The sequence below is a fragment of the Eptesicus fuscus genome, chromosome 2 (assembly GCF_027574615.1).
Source record: "Eptesicus fuscus isolate TK198812 chromosome 2, DD_ASM_mEF_20220401, whole genome shotgun sequence".
Taxonomy (NCBI): Eukaryota; Metazoa; Chordata; class Mammalia; order Chiroptera; family Vespertilionidae; genus Eptesicus; species Eptesicus fuscus.
Window position 1 is genome coordinate 31,697,904 of NC_072474.1, and position 6,876 is coordinate 31,704,779.

Genomic DNA, 6,876 nt, shown 5'->3' on the forward strand with positions numbered 1-6,876 from the left:
TATAGACATATAGATATATAGGTATATAGATATATAGATATATAGATATATAGATATATAGATATATAGATATATAGATACATAGATATATAGGTATATAGACATATAGGTATATAGGTATATAGATATACTAGAGGCCAGACACACTAAATTTATACACTGGTTGGTCCCTAGGCTGGCCTGCGATCAGGGCCATGTTCCCTGGCTGCCAGCAGCAGGCCCCACCCCCTGCCACCACCCACCCCCAGTTTCCCATTTGCCATCAGGCAATTGGAGCCTGCCAGCTGGGGAGAGGGACTGAGAGGTTATCCGTTCCCACCCGCTTGCTGGCCCCGCCCCCCCCCACCAGTGGCCCTCTGTGTGTGGGGCAACTGGCAGGGTGGGGGCCTTGGCCTGGCACCACCCATGCCCGTGGCCACCCAACCCCTGTTCCCCACTCCCCATCAGGCAATTGGGGCCTGTGGGCTGGAGGCAGCTCCTGCATTGAACGTCTGCCCCCTGGTGGTCAGTGCGCATCATAGTGACCCGTCGTTCCTCCGTTCGGTCAATTTGCATATTGCCCTTTTATTATATAGGATTAGAACTCCAGAAATGTTAGGGGAATGCATATATAAATGCATATATATCCTACCTTATAATAGAGAAACATGCAAATTGACTGCACCTCCGCTATGCCCATGATTGGGCCTGCGAGAGGCTGGGGGCGGGACTCCGGGTGGCCTATCCGGCTGTTGAGAAGACCAAGATGGCGGCGCCCAATCCTCTTAGTTCCGGGGGTCCCGGGGCGATCGCCAGCCTGAGGGGTGTGGCCGGGCCGAGCCAGCCGCTCCCGGGGGTCCCTGGGGCGGGGGGGCATGGCCGGGCCCAGCCAGCCGCTCCCTGGGGGTCCCGGGGGCGATCGCCACCCTGGGGGGGCATGGCCGGGCCCAGCCAGCCGCTCCCGGGGGTCCCTGGGAACATTACAGGCATGTGGTTGCTGAGACCCAGACCAGGCCTCTGGCCACAGATTCATAGCTTTTCGGAGACCTAGGGCAGGGATCTGCCTCATCTGCAGAGAGACAGAGGTTCTGCGGTGGCCCCAAGATGTGGGTGGGCCCAGCCAGGGATCAAGGGACATGGAAGGACTCCTGGTAGAGGGGCAAGGACCCTCACCGCTGAGGCGGGGGTTGAGGGGTGGAGCCACCTCAGTGAAGGGGTGCTGCACTGCAGGGTACTAGACTGACTGACATGATTCAGAGAAGCTCCCAGTGCTAATGGGCCTCGCTCAGGCGGCCTTCACACTTCAGAGGCAGTGACTGCTGTTCCTGCCTTGACCCAAAAGCAAGCTCGCTACACCCTGCCCCATAGCAGAGCATGCCTAGGCAGTGAGTGGGAAGCCTTCCACCAGCTTTGGAGAAGGGGGGGACAGTAAAGAATGGGGGGAGAGGAAAGAATGTGGAGCATCCGAAATGAAGAGGTGCTTGAGAAAGAGGCTGGGAAGCCTGACTGGAAGGTTTGTTCTGTTTGCTGGGCCGCTGCCCCTTAGGAAGCGCAAAGAGCATGGCTCTGAGGGCTTCCTGTGTGCTGAGTCAAGTTCCACAGCCAACTGGAATTGGCCTCAGTTTCCTGGTCTGTAAAATGGATGAAGCGTGTCCCAGTGCCTTCACTGAGCTTTGATGGCCAATTGAGATACTATATAAAGAAAATGAGGGAAGAAGTGAGAAAGAAAAGGAAGGACAAGCAACACAAAAGAAAGACTGAAAGGAACCTGTAAACCCATTGTCACTTAAATAGGGAATATAGTCAGTACTGTTGTAATGATGGTATGATGCCAGGTGGGTACTAGAAATATCGGGGAACACTTTGTAATGTATATGATTGTCTAATCACTATTCTGTAACTAATATAAAACCTGAAACCAATATAAAATAATGTTGAATGTAAAGAAATGAAAATTGGAGTGAAATTTTTATAAATTTCAAAGTTTAAATAAAAGCTGTAAAGGAAAGAAGGGGAGAATAAAAAGTGTTTTTCATTTTGCCACTTCATTAAAAAGACAGTTGTCTTTATATGGTGCTTTTATACTTTTCTAAGTCATTATCTCATTTTAATTTCTGGGCAACTTAAAGACAAGTTAAGTATTCCCTCCACTATTCAAAGAAAGGAAATCTTGGTGTCTGGTCCTAATGATTCAATCGTCAAGCCCTTATTGTAAAGCAGGGTTAGTAAAATTTTCTGTGCAGGGTCATATCTATACTAATAAAAGCCTTAGGGGTGATCAGGCCAGCAGGGGAGGGTATTTAGGGGCAATCAGGCCCGCAGAGGAGCAGTTAGGGGGCAATCAGGCCAGCAAGGAAGCAGTTAGGGGGCAATCAGGCAGGTAGGTGAGCAGTTAGGAGCCAGCAATCCCGGATTGTGAGAGGGATGTCCAACTTCCTGGAATCGGGCCTAATCCTGCAGTTGGACATCCCCCGAGGGGTCCCATATTAGAGAGGGTGCAAGCTGGGCTGAGGGACACCCTCCCCAGTGCACGAATTTCGTGTACCGGGCCTCTAGTGTATATATATATATATATATATATATATATATATATATATATATATATGTGTGTGTGTGTGTGTGTATGTATATATATATATATATATTGCCAGCTTTTTATAATCAAACTAGTGGCCCGGTGCATGAAATTCATGCATGGGGGAGAGGGGTTTCCCTCAGCCCAGCCTACACCCTCTCCAATCAGACATCCCTCTCACAATCTGGGACTGCTGGCTCCAAACTGCTCTCCTGCCTGCCTGCCTGATCGCCCCTAACTGCCTCTGCCTGCCTGCCTGATTGCCCCTAACCCCTCTGTCTGTCTGATCACCCCTAACTGCCCTCCCCTGCCAGCCTGATCTTGCCAATAACTGCTCTCCCCTACTGGCCTGATTGCCTCTAACTGCCTCTGCCTGCCTGATTGCCCCTAACTGCCCTCCCCTGCTGGCCTGGTCATCCCCAACTGCCCTCCCCTGCTGGTCTGATCTCACCCCCAATGGCCCTTCCCTGCTGGCCTGAACTCGCCCCCAACTGCCCTCCTCTGCCAGCCTGATTGCCCCTAACCCCCTGTTGACCTGATCACCCCTAACTGCTTCTGCCTTGGCCCCCACCACCATGGCTTTGTCCAGAAGGAAGTCAGACATCCGGAAGATGGCCGGTCGACCCAGTCTAATTAGCATATTACCTTTTTAGTAGTATAGATAGATTATATAGGATAGGATTGCTTAAATGTGGGGGAAACCTTTTTCAGCAGGAGGAGATGCTCTTGGCAGACAAAAATACATAATCTCTATATCTGGACTGATAGCCAGCCATATGCACTATACTGCCAAACTGGTCATTAAAAAATTGAACCGCTTTCTTACACCTTACACCAAACAGCTGTTGCCCTTAAAACCCCTCCTCAGCCCCCACCTTAGGTTCTGCCTTCGCAATTCACCCAGATTTGGTTCTGGTTGGTCGGTTTCTATGCCAGTCAGCATCAAAAGCTCTGCCTCCTATGCAGCCATTGGCGCCTCACAGTTCACCCAGATTTGGTTCCAATTGGTTGGTTTCTATGCCAGTCAGCATCTCCGGGCCTATCTCCAGGCCTGATAAGAGAGGCTGGGCTGATCAGCAGCCCCCGGGGCTGCTGGCAAGAGACAGAGAGGAAGAGAGGCAAGGGCTGGTCAATAGCTGTCAAGGAGGCTGCCAAGGACCCTGCTTCTCTCTCTGGGCCTGATCTGGGCCTCAGCAGTCAGTGCTGGGTGACCTGACTGCAGGACTGACTTCCAGTGTTCTGTCATCCGTTCAGTCGTTTTGGACATTATGGACCTTGGCTCTTTATATATATACTAGAGGCCCAGTGCATGAAATTCGTGCATGGGGGGTGGGTGTGTCCCTCAGTCCAGCCTGCAGCCTCTTCAATCTGGGACCCCAGTGGGATTGGGCCTAAACGGGCAGTTGGACATCCCTCTCACAATCCAGGACTGCTGGCTCCCAACCACTCACTTGCCTGCCTGCCTGATTGCCCCTAACTGCTTCTTCTTGCCAGCCTGATCAACCCCTAACCACTCCCCTGCCAGCCTAATAGATGCCTAACTGCTCCACTGCTGGTCTGATTGCCCCTAACTGCCCTCCCTTGCCAGCCTGGTTGCCCCCAACTGCCCTCCCCTGCAGTCCAGGCCCCCCCCCCCCCAATTGCCCTCCCCTGCAGGCCTGGTCCCCCCTACTGTCCTCCCTTGCAGGCCTGGTACTCCCCAACTGCCCTCCCTTTCAGTCCAGGTCTCCCCCCCAACTGCCCTCCCCTGCAGGCCTGCCCCCCCCCCCAATTACCCTTCCCTGCAGGCTTGGTCACCCCTAACTGCCCTCCCTTGCAGGCCTGGTCCCTCCCAACTGCCCTCCCTTGCTGGCCTGATCACCCACAACTGCCCTCCCTTGCAGACCTGGTCCCTCCCAACTGCCCTCCCCTGCTGGCCATCTTGTGGTGGCCACATGGGGGCAGCCCTCTTGTGTTGGAGTGATGGTCAATTTGCATATTACTCTTTTATTAGATAGGATAGATTACAGCATAACAATGTTGTTCCACTGTCAAACAGGTCCTGTAATGCTGCAAGTCTGAAGGTCTTATCAGAAAGTTCCTGTTGGCTACTTAAGCAAACCATGGTGCATTACATGCCTTAAGAAAACCAGCTTTGACAAGTAAATGCATTATTTTGCTCAAAGTAAAGAGAGAAAGTGAGAGTGAAAGCAGAAGTGAGATCTAGAGAGAATGTCTTTCAGACACATTCAATGACAGAGTAAATTTGACAGCTATGCCAGTGATCAAAACAATGTAATATGTTAGGCCCATATACTTAATAAATAGTTAACATTTTGGTCAAATATTTCTGAGAATATCACCTAAAGTTTCACTTGTTCTCCTACTATTCACTTCTTAATTTAATAAATTTTCTCTTTTTTTTTATGTTTCTGCAATCGACCTTTATTTCTACAGATGTGCCTGTGAGGTAGTGTTCACAGCACCCAAAACTTTTCCTGGAATATCTTTGGCTTGTGATGGACTTTCCTAGCTCAAAATGGGCAGCACCCATGAACAGCTCAGAGTTCTGAGAGGAGATATACACCACAACCTCTCAGAGGGCTCCTGGAGAATCATGTGAGAATCTGCAGGGACAACTGAGACCTCAAACAAAGATTATTAAACAAAGGTTGGGGCACATACGAAAGGCAACTGATTGATGATCAATGTTTCTCTCTCTCTCTCTTTCTCTCTCTCTCTTTCTTCCTCTCTAAGCATGTCCTCAGGTGAGGATTAAGAAAAAAATATAACATTTCAATGTGTCACTGAGAATCCTAGCTGGCATCTATTAGATGAAAAACTTTAGTCATCCTCAATTCCTGTATCTCCATCCTTAGCCATTCTGTCTTTGACAAGTACTCTATGCTTTGTCTGTGATATTAACCCAAATTTATAATTTCCTTATTTTTTTGCCAACATTTCCTTTATTCCAACAAATGTGAATAACCTGCCAAATGATTGTACAGCGTGTCCCCTTCCTAGAGTTCCCTCTTACTCTCTCTTGTCTTATGAAAGTCATAACATTAAGTTCCTGGCATTTCTGATCAAGGCACCTAGATTTAGCTTCCTCTCAGTTTGGCCATCCACATTTCTTTTAGTTCATGGTTACTTTCAATGAAGCCCTAGTGAACAACTTTTGTGAATTGCTCTCAAGGTTTTCCATGTATATAAATCCTCTTCTGAGGAACGTTGTGCACTTGTTAAAAGACAAAAAAGATATGTATCCTTTATGTGTGTCCTTCAAAATATCTCATATAGCTTGGGGCATGGAGGGAGTTCTTTGTAGATAATTTTTGAATAGTCTCCAGCATATATGTAATTATAAGAGGCATTTTATACCTTAGTCTCTATATTTTCCTATTTAAAAACCATATTTTGCTAACTGAAATAATTTAGATTACATTTACTTCTCTAGACCTACTTTAAGTTTCCTTATCTCTCAATTTGTGAAAAACCCTTAGAAAACACTCTTGTAATTTATACCAAATCAATTCTACATTAACTAGAATATGCATCCCTCTTCTTCCTTTCACCTATTTCTTTCTCTCTTCTGATAGTTGATTTCCTTATATTCATTTAAAATTCATCTCTCCCACCTCTAGGTCTTTTTTTCACAAAGCACCATGTAATTTTATTTTCCAAAGTGGTATTAAATGCAAAATTTCTTCCTTTCTCTAAAAAAAAAATATTTTTATTTTCATTGATTTCAGAGAAGAAAGGAAAGGGAGAGAGAGATAGAAACATCAGTGATGAGAGAGAATCATTGATCAGCTGCCTCCTGCATGCCCCAAATTGGGGATAGAGCCTGCTACCCAGACATATGTTGTGACTGGGAATTGAACCATGACCTCCTTGTTCATAGGTCAATGCCCAACCACTGAACCACACCAGCTAGGCTAATTTCATTTTTGGATTGTTAATTATTAGTGTGTAAAAATGCGACTGATTTGGCATGTTGATTTTGTATACTGCAACTTCCTGAATTTGTTTATTGTTCTAATAGGTTTTTGGTATGGAAATTTTTGAATTTCTATATTTAAGAATCACATCATCTGTAAACAGAGATAGTTTTATTTCTTCATTTCCAATTTGGATGCTTTTTATTTTCTCCCTTGCCTAATTGCTCTGTGTGTGAATTTCAGTACTATGTTGACTAGAAGTGGCAAGAATGGGCATTCTCATCTTGTTCCTGATCTTAAGTTAAAGCTTTCAGTCTTTCACCATTGAGCATGAGGCACTTTTCTTCTATTCCTAGTTTTGTTGAGTATTTTTTCTCACTAAAGGGTGTTGAATTTTGTTAA